Here is a 19,409-nt window from a genome sequence, read left to right as displayed (position 1 = left end):
TTCGAAATACACATAATGAACTCTTCGCATGAATTGCAAAAAAAAAACAGCCAGCCACCCACACAGTATGAAGCATCAAGCAGACTCCTGATTTTTTAATTTCCTGAGCTGTCCTTTATATGTTGTGCCTGAACACACAAGGTATGACTCATGGTGTTCAGCAAAAGGGTAGTTGCACTGAGCTTTGTGCAAAATTACCTTTAACTGAACACAGAGATCACATCTACCTTACTATGAATAAGGTGATGTGTGACTTCAGAAGCAAACTTAAAATCCCAGCCATGTAGTCTAGTTCTTTGTTCAAATCCTACGGCAAACTTTTCAAGAGCATTTACACTCCACTCAGATTTCCAGTAGTGTATTTTGTTTGGACTGTCAAAGGTTTCAAGTGGTTTCTTATTATATACTCAAGGCCGATTCGCTCCTCATGTTTTGTGGGTTAATTATTCACTCATGAGCATGAGGGACGGAGGGCAGGGAATGAAACATTTTCCACTGTTAATATTGAAAGCATTCCCAAGACTGGTATAACACAGTTAAATACAGAATAATGCTTTATGAATACTGCCCCAATAATGTAAAGAAAGAAAGACTTGTATTTGTATAGTGCCTTTCACGATCATTGGATGTCCCAAAGCACTTTACAATTAATGAAGTACTTTTAAAGTTGAAATATATGGGGAGGTGGTGTAGTGGTATTGTCACTGGATTAGTATTCCAGAGACCCAGTTAAATGCTCCAGGGACCTGGGATCAAATCCCACCATGATAGATGGTGAAGTTTGAATTGAAAAGACTGATGATGACCTCAAGGCCATTATCATAAAAACTCATCTGGTTCACTAAATGTCCTTAAAAGAAGGAAATCTGCCATTTTTAGCCAGTCTGGCCTACATGTGACTCCAGACCCACAGCAATGTGACCAAGGGAAGATAGGGATGGGCAATAAATGCTGGCCTAGCCAGTGACGCCCACATCCCATGAATGAATGAAAAAAAACAAATACAGGAAATGTGGAACAAAAACAAAAATAGCTGGAAAAACTCAGCAGGTCTGACAGCATCTGCGGAGAGGAACACAGTTAACGTTTCGAGTCCGAATGACCCTTCATCAGAAATGTGGAAGTCAATTTGCACACAGGTCCCACAAACAGCAATGTGATAATGACCAGATAATTTGTTTTTTTTTAGTGTGAGCTTCATTGAGGGAAATATATCGTGCAGGCCACCAAGGATTACTCCCCTGCTTTTTTTTTTAATTCATTCATGGGATGTAGGCATCGCCGGTTGGACCAGCATTTATTACCCATCCCGAATTGCCCTTCTTCAGAGGGAATTTAAATGCCAATCAGATTGCTGTGGGTCTAGAGTCACATGTAGGCCAGGCCAGGTAAGGATGGCAGATTTCCTTCTCTAAAGGACATTAGTGAACCAGTTGGGTTTTTACAACAATTGGGAATGGTTTCGTGGTCATCATCAGACTTTTAATTCCAGATTTTTATCGGATTCAAATTCACCATATGCCATGGTGGGATTCAAACCCAGGTCCCCAGAGAATTACCCTGGGTCTCTGGAATACTGGTCCAGCCTACGGAATATTAGTCTAGTGATAACACCGCTATGCCACCTCCTCCCCAAAATAGTTCCATGGGATCTTTTACATCCAATTGAAAGATCAGAACAGGCCTCATTATCACAACTCAAAACTCTAATACACAAATATACTGCACCAATGTGGCAAATTTCCATTTCCCATGCCAGCCAACTTGCAGTCTCTCTCAACAAGACATGGATTTAAGGACCAAACTTAAGGCAGTTGTCTGTGATTAACTGGATTTCAGCTGCAAACCATTTCAGACAATTTATATTGTTATAAAATTAATTTTACAGAGCCAAAGTGATACTTTGCGCCAAAGGAACCCATCACCAGTCCACTGCTGGATAGTTATTGTTCGATGAGGTACTCTCTCACAGACTCACTTAGCGAAGTCCAGAATTTTGTTGCTCCAATTTACACACGTTTTAGACCTAGACTTGGCAAACTTCTCATGTCTAGAGATTCATGAAGCAAACAAAACACACACTTATGTCTCCTTCCGTTAGCTTGTTTTTCCTGGAATGGATAATTAAACAGAAGAACAGAAGCCAGAGTTTAAAGCTTGAGGGGCACCAGCCCGCATCAAGCATGGCTGGCCGGGACTCTCTCCAGCTCTTACCACCTGCCATAGGCATGTTGGAAGGATTTGCAAGTTGTTTTGGCCATATTGTGAACACATCTTCCACGGCCATTAAGTGGGACTAGAGGCAGGGACCCTCAAAACATTTAAGAAGTATTTAGATGAGTACTTGGTTATGGAGTGATGGGGCATGGTCTGCCTCTCTTCGATACCTGAGAGTCAAAGGGTGGCGCCGGTCCAATACCATGCTCAAATAGTCCTAGCTAATAGTTGCTGTATGTTCCTCTATCATTTCTTTCACACAGTAACTGAGTTAGTTCGATAAATAGTATGTACTGATTTGTTTAGGTTCAAGTTATCTACCTTTGCATTCCAAAATTAAACTGCAATGCAACAGGAAGGCAACTAGCAACATATTAAAAGTCTGTCAACATTAATGTTACTTCATGTGTAACAATTTTTGAACTACACTTTAAATGCAAACATTTCCTCCTCTTCCTTCAGATATCATGCCCTAAGAGGGCATTGGCAACCAAGGACTTCCATTAGATTAGCCAACAATTAGGCTTGGCAAAGGACTGTAGTGGTTTGCTGTTGCCTTCCACAGTATGGCTGCACAGGAAATTCTCCCACTCTCACCCCCTGCCATCAGGCATTTTGGAAAGATTTACAGGCTGATAACCAACCTGTTTGGCCTCATTATCAATGCATCTTCCATGGTCATCAAGTCCTGAAGTGCAACTTGAACCAGGAGTTTCTGGCCCAGAGACAGGGAACGCTACAACTGTGCCACAAGACCTCCTGTGAATGTTTATCCTGGGAAAATTGTATTTCAACATATCAATGCTGGCATTTTGCATTACCTCGTTGCTAAACTAACTGTATCAGTTACAATTGTTGTTAGGGAAGAAAAAAATCAGCTATTTTTTTCAGTAACTGAAATTCTCAAGCTCAAAATATTTTTTTAAACAAAGTTGAAAATGACAGATTTGATTTTGTGTCATTCAATGTCTTCCTTTATTTATTTTACTTCAAGACCCAAAAAGTAAAAAGAATTTCCTAACATATTTGTGCATTCTGAGCATGTACAGTTTGCAGACTGTCCCAGCGAAATTGTGTGTGCTGAACATGTGCAACATTTTGAATTTTCTGGTACGCACCAGCATGAATTGGCATGCATGATGTGCAAAGTTATCAGGTGGAGATTTGTCAAGTTGCGTTTTTTTTCCAAAAGACTAAAGGATGAATTCTCAAAACTTTATTTCAAGGCAGGCTCACATTTAAAACCACAATTGGCCCTATTTCTGGTGTTTCTAGTAATAAGACTGTACAACTTAAATAAAATTCAGTGGAAATAGTTTATTTTTGCACTAGTGGCATTAATGCAAATGCTTCTCACATCTGGATGATGATCTTTCATCAGAGCAAATGACTAACGAAAGGTCATCAATCTGAAACATGGGCCAGAATTTTAGGCTCGGTGTGCGGGTGAGCGCCCGACACGCCCAAGCGTAAAATGACACGCGATGATGTCAGGCATGTGTCCCAACGTCATCGCGCACTTGTGCGATATTTCGTTCGGCAGGCATGCGCCGGAGTCAGCTGCGCGCCCGCAGACAATTGAAAGGCCCATTAAGGCCATTAACAAGCTAATTAAAATCAAATTTACGCTGCCCGTCCAACCTTACGGTTGATGGGCATGCGAAATGGCCAAGTGGCCTTTAGATTTTTTAGGAAACCTCATCCATGAGAGGGATGAGGTTTCCTAATGCAAGTAACCATTAAATAAAAACTTTATTTCGGAGTTAAGAACATGTCCCATCTCATGTGACAGAGTCACGTGACGGGCCATTAAAAAATTTTTTTTTACTGTCTTTATTCATTTTTCTAAAAAGCGCTTCAATCTCCCTGAGGCAGCCCCATGTCTCGGGGAGATTGAAGAGCTCTTTCGCGCAAATGCGCGACAGGCCCGCTCTGCCTCCTCTCCCCACCTGTACAGATAGCGCTGAGCATTGCTGCTCACGATCCGTGCAGAAATTGCAGTGCGGAGCCAATCGCGGTGCAGCGGTCGGCTTCCAGATCCACCCCTCCCCCCCCCGCCAAACCCACCCAACAAGGGAAAAATTCTGGCCACGACTTCTGTTTTTCCATCCACAGATGCTACTAGACCTGCTGACTATTTCTAGCATTTTCTGTTCTTATTTTAGATTTCCAGCAGCTGCAGCACTTTGCTTCTGTTGAAGTACTTTCTGAAGCACAGTCACTGCTTTCCACACAGAAGCAGAACGAATTCCATTGTAATAGTCAAGAGACTCACTGGAGAACATATTGAGCTACCGTTAACAAAAGTTCACTAAAGCATGAGCTTGTTGCGGGGCTAGTAGCAGTGGATGTGATACCAAGCTTGCCCATGCAAGGGGTTGACTTTTTATTGGGGAATAATGACCTGGCAGGCTGGACGGTGTTATCCCTAACAATTCAGGGACAGTATGGAAAGACTGAAGAGGTTGGAGAAAAACAGCAGAATTCTGCAGGGGTTCAGAAAGCTGGATAAGGTTCAGAGACCCTGCGGGGGCAGGGTGATGTAACCCATGAGGGGTGAAGTGCCTCTGGAGAAGCCACTCGAGTCAAAAGTGGACGAAACTAGGCCAGTGGAATTAAAATAAGTTGAGGAAGGATGCCTGGAATCTAAAATAGATGATGGAAGTGCTCCAGAAATCAGGGTGGCAGGCACAGTCTGCTCAGGTTTAAACAGGGACCAGAGAAGCTTCAAAGCAGGCAAAGGGACAGTGAGAGAGATGCCCCACTTAGTTGAAGAGCCAGAGGGCAGAGCAGGCACCTGTGAGCAGTGAAGTCCCAAAAGATATGGGGCAGATTGGGTTCCAACCCATCCCCACAGTAACTAAACTGGGGAAATCATTACCACTTAAGCAAAACTGTGCATGTAACAGCCCAAAAGGGAGTTCAAGTGCTACAGACACCTCCCAGGGGTTGAAAACAAATGCACCCTACTCCATCACACTAGAAATTCAAATCCTCAGTCATCTGGGTTCACAAGCTCCTGGATTTTGGACACAGCCAAGCAAGAGTTAACAGATTTACATCCCCTTTCTCAATGCAAGCAACATACTTTGCAATGTTAAAAGCCTTCATGCCAAAAGCAACCTGGTGACATTTGACACTGCTTTAAAAGCCAGCTCAATTTCATACATGCCTTCCAATCTTTACTGCCCTGAAACACCTGTGCCCAATGAAGTCACCAGTCTTAAAATGTTGTGCTGTAATGATTGATAATACATCACTGGGGAATATTAAGAGGGAAAGAATACATAGGAAACGGTATTGCATCAGCCAATTGTATGAGTGTGAAAATAAAACAGCGTATGCGTTTCTTTATGTTATGCTTTTTGAGGGAAAACGTAAGAAGGGAAAATGGAATTTCAATTTTTCCCCATGATGGGCATGTGTCACGCCAGTGTTTTTATGACAAGTGTTATAAATTTTGAAAACTGCATTCTTAAAGGTTACATTTTACAAAACAAGTGACTGACTTATAAATGGCTCCCAGAACATCCAGCTGGGAATTGTGGATTTCATGCTGCATCTCATCTTTCAACAGAACAAAGACCATCTTTAATTTAGTTATGAGTCATTGTAAACACATCCAGAAGGTAACAAATCTCACGCCACGTTGTGGGAATGTAAATTTTGCCTTGGTAAGAACAAAGGACTTGACCACTTAAAACACCGGTGGGAAATGACTTCAGGTTGCTAATTAACATTACCCTCCCCGACCCCCTGCCCCCTACCTCCCTCCCTCTCCTCCTCCCCACTTTAAGAGACTGCAATTTTGACCAGGTCAAATGGTACAGCGGCCATCTTAGCTTACCCGCTAAGGATACAAAAAAAGCAAGTTGCTGAGAGACAGAACTCCATCACAGAAAGACTGCATCACACAGAGAGAGAGAGAGAGAGAGAGAGAGATAGAGCGAGAGAGTGTCCAACAAGCGCATTGAACTTCTGTAACCAACCAGGCTAAGAAAAGGGACACACCGCAGTTTCTTGAAGGAGAAATAAGGGACTTCTTTGTTCTCCCCTACTGTGTCCAACCTTCAAGCTTACCTGAGAAAACCAAACTCCTGCAGATCGACTAAGGGAGCCATCGCAGCGGCGGAGGCAATCCTACCACCTCAAAACCTCCACTTCAGCCAATGTGACAACTCAACTATGAAATAACAGGCCTGCATCAAAACAGAGACTGAGATCCATTCCATTTTTTTTTATGTGTCATTTTTAAAATCTTCCTCTGTGGCTAATGTTGGTGGATCTATGTGTTAGTAACTTAATCTTTTCTTAAGTAATTTCCAGAGCAACAGAGTGAAATAAACTAACCCTGATTATTTTTAAGTGAAAAAGGGCTTTGCTGCTGGGTTATTTTAAGTTGAATTACTCATTCCAGGGGTAAGAGATACACACTCGCATACGAATGCATTGTTCACGGGCGACTTTGAGAAACATCTTTTAAAGCCTCCGTGACATAACGTTGAGATACATCTTCCAGAGGTAATCTGAGATTTGATCAATTATAAGCAAAGGTTTCTGCTGGATGCCTTGTGGATATTAAAATAAGTTCTTAACTTCATTCAAATACTCAATACATTTTCAAAAAATAAATAAGATCTTTTATCACATAAACCTGACTATGTCATGCAATGAACGGATGATGAGGTGGGAAAAGCTGAGATTATAGGAATATTCCACTGAAAACATAGAGCATAACAAAACTTGGCAATAAAATTCAGGATGTTAAAGCTTTGAGAAATGGGGAGACGGGGGTCCAATATGTTGTGCCATGAATTGGCAGGACATAAATGCTTGTTCTTCTTAAAGTTGTCGCAGAGGGAGTGGCACTTACGATCAGTAAAAGTGAAGCAAAAATGTGAACCAGAAGTGTATTAAATTTTGTGAGCGTGAGGTCTTTAAAATAGGCTTCCATTCTTCATTAAAATCTAAGAATAGTTCTCCAAGGAAGACATATCTGGTAGATCAGTGGATTCCCAATGTGTTAAATTCTGTTAGTAAGGGGGTGAGGGCCAATTGATTCCCCATGGGGGAAGAGAGTGAAATTCTTGGGGAAACAACTATGGAAGCCGTTATACATTTCATTTCAAAGCTGCATTGCGGAGGGCAGTGAGCTATCAGGGGAGAAATATGTGGAGAAAATAACATATTTCAGGAAAAGATGCCTCTTTTTTATCGCAGTTATAAGGCTGAGGGTGTAAAATTGTCGATGAATTTGTAGTGAGGTTGACCACAATGATCCCGACTGTTTCAAGCGCCCCCTCCTGGAAGTTTGTCTAGCAAATCTACAGCTGACTGAGACCCCAAATGAGCACTGTTCTTTTTAATTCCATAAAAAAAAAATAACACGTTGACATGAGTTCAGATGACACCAGGTGGGCAAGTCTCCCTCCACCAGCTGCAGTTCCCAGTCCAAACAAGCCCATATTCCAAGTACAAACAGCACTGTAGGCCTGGGAAATATGGATCTGCTATTTTGTTCTCAAGTTAAGATGCCTGTTGGAGTAAACTGATTTTACTATCTTGGTCTCTGTGTTAATAGCAGAGGCCAGGTTGCCCATGGTAAACAGTTCCTGGTGTCTGGAGGTTGTTCCTGTAATAGGATTCTTAATGTTCAAGTACACAGGTAGAAGCGCCTACTGAGAAATGGGAGAATACAGAAGGCTATAAGATTTATCATGGAGAACATTTATTTCCCAACCAACATCACTAAAAGAACAGTCAGTATCTCGTTTGCTCTTAGTTGGACCTTGCTGTGCGCAAAGTGTCTGTTGTGTAGCCTACATTACAACAGTGACAACTGTAAAGTGCTTTGGAACATCACAAGGTCATGGCAGCTGTAATATACATGCAAACTTTTAGTTCTCCGACGTAGATTCATACTACATTTAGATAAAAACAAAAAACTGCAGATGCTGGAAATCCTAAACAAAAACAGAATTACCTGGAAAAACTCAGCAGGTCTGGCAGCATCGGTGGAGAAGAGTTGACATTTCAAATCCTCATGAACCCTTCAACAGAACTGAGTGAACCTAAGGAAAGGGGTGAAATATAAGCTGGTTTAAGGTGTGTGTGTGTGTGTGTGTGGTGGGGGGGGGGGTGCGGGGAGAGAAGTTGGGGGGGTGGTGGTGTGGTTGTAGGGACAAGCAAGCAGTGATAGGAGCAGATAATCAAAAGATGTCACAGACAAAAGAACAAAAGAACACAGAGGCGTTGAAGGTGGTGATATTATCTAAACAAATGTGCTAATTAAGAATGGATGGTAGGGCACTCAAGGTATAGCTCTAGTGGGGGTGGGGTGGAAAGCCCTTACCTGAGGCCACTTCTTCCACTTCCCCCAAGCAAGCCCTAGCCCTGCAGCCGTTGAAAAGCCACCCCCGCCTTACGGCTGGTCTGGTCGGTAGAGACCTGCCCATGAGGCCCCCTAAAAGTGATGTAATGCTGTCTGTGAAGCCAGGCGCTGATGACTGCGAGTGCTGCCCGAATAAAGGGAAGCAAACAAACCTCAAAGTCCCAAATGAAGTGCAGCTCTCCAGGCGCACATCGCTTATGTTCAGTTGTGAAACACGTTGGTGAGCAAACATGCCGATGTGCCTGGATGATCCAGCGTGGGGGAGGCATGATTCTGGCGAGCTGGCCTTATAATGATATTCAGATGTATTACAATGAAGTTCCCGACATTTGGCGGTGGGAAACATGGCAAGCCATTGACAGGTAGAGGGGATGATTGCAAACTGATTTCACAACGCCGTGAAACTGATTTTAGGTCTTCCTGCCATATCGTCCGCTCACACACACCAAGACATGTGATGCCAGCGGGTACAGAAAATTCCACCCACTGCTGCCATTGTCGGTCAGTAGTTGTGGAAGTTCTTTAGTTAAAAATGCAATTAACAGAAACCTTACCTGGCAGGGGAGAGACCTTCATCGCGTTTCTGTCAGGGAAAGAGCAATGGCTATAACCAGTCAAACTCCTTACCATGGGGTACCTAACACCATCCAAGTCATGGTGAAGGGCAGCGAGCAAGGAACAGGAATGGATAGGACCTTCTTCACCAAGAGGATCCTATTCAAGCTGTGTGGTTTCGAGGCTGCGGAGATCTACTGCCTACAGGATTTCCCCAGCGCTGGTTTCTTTGATGTGACCTTCAAGCAAGTGGCAGCTTGTGTCAAACTCCTGAAAGTGTTTGAGGAAAAGAAGGACCTGCCAGAAATGAAGATCCTGACAGCGGAGCCGCTCTTTGCTCTACCGTTGCATCGAGAACGGGTTGCGATGGTGCATCTGTACAACCCCTACGTCCTTGTCGCTGACGTGCTCATCTTCCTTACCAGGTACTTTGATAAGGTTGGGAGCTGCACTGAGGTTAAAGATAATTTGGGGATCTGGACATGTAAACGCCAGGTTAAGGTAACGCTCAAGACCGAAGGTAAGGGAGCCGTTTTCCACCCCGCTTCCAGATTTGCTATTGGGGGAAGCAGTGGCTACCTTGTCTACGCTGGGCAACCCAAACTTTGTCGCTCATGCGGCAAGTCTGGTCATGTGGCGGCCAACTGCAGTGCTGTCCTCTGCAAGGACTGCAAAAAGGAAGGGCACCAGACAAAAGATTGTAAACAGGCTAAGTGCTGCAACCTGTGTGGCGAGGCAAGTCACCTCTACAAGACCTGCCCCAAACATTGCCGTACTTATGCACAGGCAGCTAAAGCCAATGAGGGGGAAGCAGAAGAAATGCCTCGTGTCACTCCAACCACCAAGGCCCCCAGGGAGAACAACGGGACAAAGGAGGACACAGAGAGAGACAAGGTGGAGGAAAAGATTGAGGCAGCAGACAGCCAATCAACAGCACTGCCCCCGAACCTCCCACTCCTTAGGAGAGCGAATCAACGGAGGAGGAGGAGGCAGCACTGGGAAAGCAGCAGGGGGAGCGGCAGCTGGTGAAGAGAGCCAAAAGGAAGAAGGGGCTAAAAGGAAACCAAGCCACTTCCCAGACAAGAGTCAAGAGGCGTCTCCTATCCGACACAGATAACAAGACCAGCAGCTCTTCGGACGTAGAAGGGCCAGGGCGGCGCCAACAGAAGAAGCGGCAAAACGCTAGGGAGTTGGAGGATGAGACACCTGAGCTCCAGAACATTGGAGACAATGAGGAGACCAGCGCACCCCAACTTTGCCCACAACCCGAAGAGGCCAGTGCACCACAACCCCAGGAATCTGGGAACAGTGAGGCGCTCAGCGCACTCCAGCTCCGGGAAGCCGGGAGCAGCAACGCCCCAGAGGGGGAGAGGATTGGAGAAGCTTCTCCAACAGAGGACACTTCAAACCCCGCTCTCTGCACGGACCCCCAGATGCCACTCGAGCAGGTTTGGTAAGCGATTAACTGCTTTAAAATGGGTGTAAAGATTGTATCCATAAATGTGCGTAGCATTAAATCTACTACGCGATGTGTTGCGACCTTGGACTACCTTGCCAAGGTCAAAGCTGACCTGTTGTTTCTGCAGGAGTGTGCGATACCGCACCTCAGCTCCTACAGGCAATGGTCACGATGGTGGTCCCACGGGCCATCAATCTGGTCGGGAGGAAACGACTCTTGTTCCTCCAGCCTGGGGATTCTGCTGCGGGGAGGCAGCTTCACTATCTCCCAGGTTAAGGAGGTGGTGGGCGGGCGCCTCCTCGTAGCAGACGTAATGTATAAGAATGCTCCACTCCGGTTAATTAACGTCTACGCCCCGTCACAAGGGGCTGAGCGGCTGGAGGTTTTTCAGTAGCTCCCACTGCTGCTGGCAACCTCCAGGCTGGTCATTCTGGGCGGTGACTTCAACTGCATCATCGATGCGGCTGGACGATCCGGCAGGGCCGACAGCAGATTGGATGCTACATCCAGATCTCTGATGGAAACAGTAAAGGATGCCAAGCTGCACAACGTCTTCAGCAACTCTGCAGACGGAGCGCAGCGTAGATACACCTGGTCGCGGCCTGACGGGTCCATCTGTTCCAGGATAGATTTTCTGTTTGTGTCCCGTGCATTCACAGTCAGATCCACCGACATCAAGCCGGTGTTCTTCTCTGACCACTGCCTCCTACTGGCTGACTGTCACTTAGAGAAGGACCAGAGGGTTGGCAGGGGGGCATGGAAGCTAAACGTGAAACTGCTGACCCCAGAGAACATTGAGGAGCTCAAGAGGGACTACAAAGGTTGGAGAACCATGAAATCCCACTTTGAGTCACTGACACACTGGTAGGAAGCGATCAAGGGAAACATCAAGAGGTTTTTCATCCTCAAAGGCACCCAGAAAGCTAGAAAGGAACAGAGGGAAATGTCCCAACTCCAGAAAAACATGCAGAACCTGCTCTGGCTGCAGTCGATGAGGGTCGATGTCAAGGAGGAACTCCAAGAGGTGAAGAGCCAGCAAGCCTCGCTCTTTGCCTCGGAGGCATCCAAGATCATCTTCCGTTCCAGAGTCCGCTCCGTGGAACAGGACGAGACATGCTCACGTTTCTTCTTCCAAAAGGTACACAGAGAGAGAGCTCTGTGATTAGCAGCCTGAAGGAAGAAGATGGCTCAGTAAAGTCATCACAGTCCGACATTTTGAGGATCAGCAAATCCTTCTATGCCGGATTATATGACGTGAAGCCCACAGACAGCACGGCCTCCCAGTCCTTCCTGTCCTCTATCACGGAGGTCTTAGACGACAGTACACGGGAGAGTCTGGACAAAGCGCTAACTCCTGACGAACTGACTGAGGCCCTTGAGTCCTTCGAGAAGAGTAAAACTCCCGGAAGCGACGGCTTGCCGGCAGAGTTGTATTCGGCTCTGTGGGACTGGATCGGCCCAGACCTGCTAGAAGTGTACGAGAGTATGCTCCTGGCCGGCAGTATGTCAGAATCCATGAGGAAAGGCATTATCACCCTCATCTACAAGCACAAGGGGGAAAGGGAGGAAATTAGAAATTGGCGACCCATTTTCACTGTTGAATGTGGACTATAAAATTCTGTCCAAGGTCATCGCCAATCGGGTCAAATCCGCTTTGGAATTGGTGATCCACCCTGACCAGACCTGCACTGTGCCGGGCAGGAAGATCTCTGACAGCCTCGTGCTGCTCAGGGATACGATTGCCTATGTACAGGACAGGGGTGTGGACACCTGCCTCATCAGCCTGGATCAGGAGAAGGCCTTTGACAGAATATCGCACACCTACATGGTGGATGTGCTCTCCAAAATGGGGTTTGGGGAGGGAATTCGCAATTGGATCCAACTGCTCTACACTAACATCAGTAGTGCAGTCTCAATCAATGAGTGGGAATCAGATAGCTTTCCTATTAAATCTGGAGTCAGGCAGGGCTGCCCTCTCTCGCCTGTTCTTATCGTGTGTTGCATAGAACCCTTTGCTGAGTCCATCAGGAAGGATCCGGGCATAAGAGGAGTGACGATCCCAGGTAGTGGAGGCACTCAGATCAAAGTCTCCCTGTACATGGACGATGTCACCGTCTTCTGCTCGGATCCGCTGTCGGTGCACAGACTTATCCACATCTGCAACCAGTTCTAACTGGCCTCGGGAGCCAAGGTAAATCGTGGGAAGAGCGAGGCCATGTTCTTTGGGAAATGGGCTGACCGATCCTTTGTCCCCTTCACTGTCAGGGCTGATGGCCTGAAGGTGCTGGGGATACAGTTCGGAGGGATCAGGGCACGCGTTAGAAACTGGAAGGAGCGAGTGTCTATGGTGAAAAGGAAACTGGGCATGTGGGAGCGATGCTCCCTCTCCATTGCGGGTAAGAACCTGGTCATCAGGTGTGAGGCACTCTCGCTGTTGCTGTACGTGGCGCAGGTCTGGCCCATTCCACACTCCTGTGTGGTGGCGATCACCCGAGCCATCTTCCGCTTTATCTGGTGGTCGAAAATGGATCGTGTCTGCAGGGACACGATGTACAAGCCTCTAGATAAAGGGGGAAAAAACGTGCCCAACATCGCCCTCATACTGATGGCCACCTTTGTGTGCGGCTGCATCAAGTGGTGCGTAGACCCTCAGTATGCAAACACCAATTGTCACTACATGCTGAGGTTCTACCTGTCCCCGGTGTTGCGAAGGATGGGTCTGGCCACGATGCTGCGGAACGCTCCAAGTAGTTGGACCGTGCCGTACCACCTGTCCCTCGTGGGAAAATTTATGCAGAGAAACACCTTCGACCACAAGTCCATCAGGCAGTGGTCAGCACGTAACGTCTTAAAGGCCCTGAGGGAAAAGGAGAGGGTGGATCCTGTGGGATGGTTCCCTGAGCAGACTGACAAAGTCATTTGGCAGAATGCCTCATCGCCAGAACTTTCCAACAAGCACCAAGAAGTAGCTTGGCTGGTGGTGAGAAAGGCCCTCCCTGTAAGATCCTTCCTACACGCCAGAGTCTCACCCCCTCTGCACGTTGCCCTCGAGGTGACTGTGGTGGGGAAGAGACCGTTGTTCACCTCCTTGTAGATTGTGTCTTTGCGAAGAAGGTCTGGAGAGAGATGCAGTGGTTTCTGTCGAGGTTCATCCCGAACAGTTCTGTGTCAGAGGACTCTGTGCTCTACGGGCTGTTCCCAGGGACACACACTGAGACAAACGTCAGCTGCAGCTGGAGCATCATCAACTTGGTGAAAGACGCTCTTTGGTCTGCCCGAAACTTGTTGGTTTTCCAGCGCAAAGAGTCGTCCCCGACCGAGTGTTGCAGACTGGCACATTCCAAGGTCCAGGACGACGTGCTGAGGGACACAGTTGGGGCAGCCGCCACAAAGGCACAATGGGGAAGGGTTGCTGCCTAAGACCTTTCTGCCACAGTGCACTGGGGGGCTGGGAACTGTAAAGAGCCCCTCAGGCTGTACAGATTAAAATGAATGTCTGCCAATGATTGTAATATTCATTGTTTGTTCTGATACACCTTGTGATTCATGTTGTAAAAGTTGAACCTGATTGTATTTTTGTAATGGTGATTTGAAATGGTTCGAAATGTTTTTGAAGATTTATGAATAAAGTATATTTTTGCAAAAAAAAAGCGATTAACAGAAACCAGCCAGTCTCGATTATGAAATTCTCTCATATAGACGTGTATATTTTACCTCGTCTACACGCTTCAAGAGGCTAAAAAAGATCCTAACACAAATGTAACAATGCCTTCCACTTTAAAAATACCACAGACTGGCCTTGCTTCAACTTAACTGAAAGGATATAATGGAAGTTTTACATATATTATGTTGTTTTAATGGACGCAGCACCATATCTGACAAAACCAGGTGGATCTCCATTTCATCAGATGTTTCTTCACTAATCTATTTCAAAATAAAAATGCTCTGTAATAAATGTAATAGTCCCTTTGGACAGTCAGTTCCATAGTTGAAGCTGTTATTAATATGGTGTCAGCTATGATTTTATTTAAACATAAGATTTAATACACATAGTATTTGAGCAGCAGTTTACAAGGGACAATTGAGTTATATTCCCCCATTGGTCTTTGGGTAGGACTCTAACTTAGTCCCTTGAACTCCCAGCAGTTTGACCTCATCCATGTGCCTGTGTTACACGCTTAATGGGCACAGTGCTTATTGTACGCTTACTTTATTAGGAATGAATGTAACATGGCTGTTTCCAGTCAGTGCTTCATGGTAGAGGCCATCTGAATACAGCAAGCCAGGTAGGACTTGTAGTACATGATTACACTTCAATCCAAACATCCCCACATTTCAATCCAAACATCTCATATTGAACAAAAGACAAATTAGCATATGCTTTCATGTGCCACTGTGAGTTGCCTGAGTTATCCCCCTTTACATCAACTGTTGTCATGCATTACCAATTTGGTCGTTATTCTAGTCAGTGTCTGCACCTGCATTGTCCAGGTCTCTTGATGGTATGAATGTATGTTCCCATTGGCTGTTCATCTGGGTGATGTTCCCTCTACGGGGAGTGTCATTCCCTTGGCACTTCTTGTCGTGCTAACTGTTCTTGTTGTTCCATTTCCCTTGTTGGGGACCAGTGGACCTCTGGGAGTAATGGTCGTTCTATACTCTGCACAGCTGATAAGATCCCACCTTCCTGATTTTCCACCTGCAGTCAAGGAACAGCCTCTTTAGTTGTGTGTATATGCCTGCGGTTGCGCCGCTATATTTGGTCATTCACATCCAACATGTACAATTGAGGTGACAACTTCTCTACGCATGTCCCAAATTGCCATGTGAGCTGACTCCTGTTCAGAGCATTGAAAGTTGTAGCCTGACTGGCTCTCTAATGCTCAGCTCTGGCAATGGTCTGGCAGTTTTATCAAACAAATTAGCCACCCAGCTTAAATCGTGGTTGGGGGCCAATCGTGATTGGTCGTCCATTTCCCGGCCGCTCCCGGGCCCACTGATTGCATCTGCCCGCCAAGGGTAAAATTCAGGCCCTTGTTTTTTTTTACTCACGCCTGTGACTACTTCTGGCTTCAGTATATTTATTGTTATTGTAAAAGGGTTTGGCTGCAGCGTGACATTAGTCTTTGGACGGGTCTACTTTCCATGCCTTCAGCCAGTGAGTTTCTCCACTTGATGATTGCTTTGCATACATCTGTGCTAAAATTGCTCAATTTCATGATGATTCCTTTAGCGATTTTCACTGCCGTCTCAGCCTTTCCATTCGACTGGGGATAGTGCGGAGACAATGTGTAGTGTCGAATTTCCCAATCCTTTATGAAGCGGCTGAATTCTTCACTCATGAACTGAGGGCCATTGTTGCTTATCACAATGCCTGGAATGCTGTAATGACTGGTGAACTTTCAGGTATTCTACAATCTCACCGGTATTTGTTGAAGTCAGCTGGTCTAACTCCCAGCAGTTCGAATAGTAGTCTACAGTGACAAGATAACCAGTTCCTGCTAAATGACATCTCCTCCCAGTTTCATCTATGGTCTGTCTAGAATGTCATGTATCATCAGTGGCTCTCTAGTTTGTTTAGCTTGGTACTCATTACAAATGCCACACTGGTTGGTGTGGTCCTTAATTTCATTGCTCATGTTTGGCCAGTAGAGCACTGCTCTTGCCTTCCTCAGACTCGACTCAGTTCCTTGATGGCTTTAACCAAATGCTGTACAGGCAGTGAAAAATGTATGTTAATTGAGACTTTAATGGCCTTAACAGGCTTTTTAATTGTTGGCGGTCTCGCTGCCAATTCCAAGGTGCTCCTGCCAACCGAAATATCGCGCAACTGCGCGTTGACGTCAATGCGCGTCATTTTATGCTCGAGTAGGTTGGGTGCACGCCCGTCTACCGAGATGAAAATTTTGCCCCTCGTTACGAGCTCAATGAGTACAGTGTTTATTGTACTCTATCTTTCTTAGCAATTAATGTAACATGGCTGCTTCCAGTCAGAGCCTCATAGCAGAGGTCACCTGACTACAGCAAGCCTGTACGTGATTGCATTTCAATCCAAACAGCCTGGTTCCTCCTGTTAAATCCTCTACCCTGAGAGTGGCCCAAGCCCCTACAAATATATCCTAAAAACCAAACTGCAGCGAAATTCATCTGATCATATATCTTCCATATCTCTCATTCTACCCAATCATGGGATCAGCAGATACATGTCCAGTCCCAGACAACGCCTCATAACCCCTTATCTTTGTTTTTGGCCTCTATAAGCTTTCCTTGTTTCTGCTTCTAACTAAACAAATAAAACTATAATCTGACAAATTTATTATTAAACTGCAGTCTAGGGAAGCTTTAATACTAAAAACAAAGAAGGGGATTATAATTGATTATATTTCAACAAATACCAAGAGTCCTCTGGTGCATGTGGCAAAGCCAAGGCAGAAAATGAGATCACACTGTGGATAACTTCATGTCTCAAAGCTTGTAATAACAACCATCAGTCACTCTGTATCTTTTTTTTGTTCATTCATGGGACGTGGGCATCACTGGCAAGGCCAGAATTTGTTGCCCATCCCTAATTGCCCTTGAGAGCAGTTATTGTCTGGAGTAGGCCAAGCCAGGTAAGGACAGCCACAAAAGGGCTTTAGTGAACCAAATGGGTTTTTATAGCTTCATGGTTGAACTTTGTCAATTCCAGATTTTTATTAAGTGAATTTAAATTCTACCTGCTGCCATGGTGGGATTTGAACCCGTATCCCCAAAGTATCAGCCTGGGCCTGTGGCTTACTAGGCCAATGACATTCCCACTCTGCTACCACCTCCCATCTGCAACAAATTAATTTGAAAGCTTCAGTTTACTTTTTCAGGACAGTGGGCCTGACTTTAATCCCTTGCAACTGTTTTGATTGTATTAAAATTTTGCTTTAGATTTTTTAACCCTATCAAACCTAGTCCCTCTAAATACCCTCCTAAGGCTATGCTCTAACAACTGTTACAACAAAAGGAATGTTTTTTTCCTCTTTTAAATAGTCAAAGTTCTTTTGTGGGGGTGGGGGGAAGGCAGGTGAGAGTAGATGCTTCTCATCATCATAAAAATGAGGGATGTCAATGCATTGCAATGGAACATTTTCTGTTTCCAAACTGCTGTCATCTCGTTAAACTACCTGGGCAAGTTAATAGTCCCAAGCTTCTGAAAATGCACTGAGTGAAGATTGTGAGCAGCTTTTGCAAAGTCAACACGGGAAGTTAGTACTGTGACATCATTTGTAGAATAGTAAGGAATGTATTTATCAATTGGGAAGCCGTGCAGTGCTATTACTGGAATGCTGAAAATGTTGTAAATTTTGAAAAAAAATGTTCAGGATGGAACTTTTGAACCAATAAAATTTCACGGAACCTAGTGCTCTCCACGGGCCTATAAAAATTTTTGACCCATGGTCAGTGGTCATTTAGCTGATCTGAGCCATGCAGTGCCGAGGTGTTGGGGAAACGAGGTGATAATTGCCTTCAGCATCTCCAGATTAGGGAAGAGAAAAAAATTAACCATTATTTCTCACTTCTGTTCACTGCTAAATGACTTTGATTCAAAGTACATGAGTGTGGGTGTCAGGTAAGAACAGGTTCAGGGTTGTAATGCTCGCCCACCATCACACCACTGCTTACCACCCCCACCCCAGTCAATCAGCTGGCTGACACCAGCTAGGCTCACAAATAAATAACTGCCTCTTGGGTAAGTAGATGCAAAACCTTGTGAGTTGCTGACTAGCAGAAAGGGTAGTGTTATGAAGATGTGATATATAAAATATTAATTTATGTCATTGGCTGGGCATATATTACTTTACAATGTGATCAACTGGACATACACATGTACTGAACCTTTTTTGAAAGGGGCACTTCTTGCTAAGCAAAGAACACAGGTTACAGCAGCTACCATGTTACATTTGCGAAGGACACAAGCCGCTTTTATGGAGACACAACGTCTATAGAGCTCTCAGAGAGACGTCAGATGACCCAGTTCTTGTGTGTAAAAAAAGATACTGAATTTAGAATAGTGAGAGAGACTGCCGCAGGGGCAGTCCTTTCCCCATCTCTTTTTCTTCCTAAACCTCTTTTATCAAAACTGAACTCTTTGTGATTTGAAAAACCCACCTGAAGACTCCATTGCTGCAAGGAGAATTCAGAATCAAAATCACTCTTTCCAGTGAGAAAGCCCAAGAACCAGGATCTACTGTGGACCGGGACCCTTCAGCTATGAACAAGCATCCGGACACTCCGTAAATATATATTTTTTTGCTGACTTTCTTGTTACTTGGGCTAATTTTTAAACATTTGATACTCTGTGGTGTTTTACTTATTTTTTGTGTGCTGGGGGTGGAGGAGCGGTGGTAGCATTGTGTGTGTTGTTTTTGTATTAGTGGGCAGATATTTGTACATGTTAAACATTTTGTTAATAATTTCTGCATCTTTACCAGAGTGAGTTTTAGCAATAAAACTAATTCTTTACTTGTTAACTTAAGGAACCTGGCTGACTTATTTCTTGCACCAAACCAAACACAGTTAAACACATATTAAATTGGCAAAATCAACTCCCTTTTGGTTATAACAAAGAAAGGATTCAGTCCATTGGTGTTAACCTGATTGTAACGTCAGTGAGAGTGAGGGAAAATATCAGCAGGATTGGTCTCATCTCCCAATGATTAGTTGTGGTACAGGAGAAAACAGCAAATTGTAACATAGGCTCCCTGGGTAACTTTAAAGCAACAGGAAGTCAAGTTAGGAAAGATGGGCAAGGTGAAA

Source organism: Carcharodon carcharias, chromosome 20 (assembly GCF_017639515.1).
Source record: "Carcharodon carcharias isolate sCarCar2 chromosome 20, sCarCar2.pri, whole genome shotgun sequence".
In the NCBI taxonomy this organism is placed as follows: Eukaryota; Metazoa; Chordata; class Chondrichthyes; order Lamniformes; family Lamnidae; genus Carcharodon; species Carcharodon carcharias.
The sequence above is the reverse complement of the archived record's forward strand: the minus strand, read 5'-3'. Positions refer to the sequence as shown.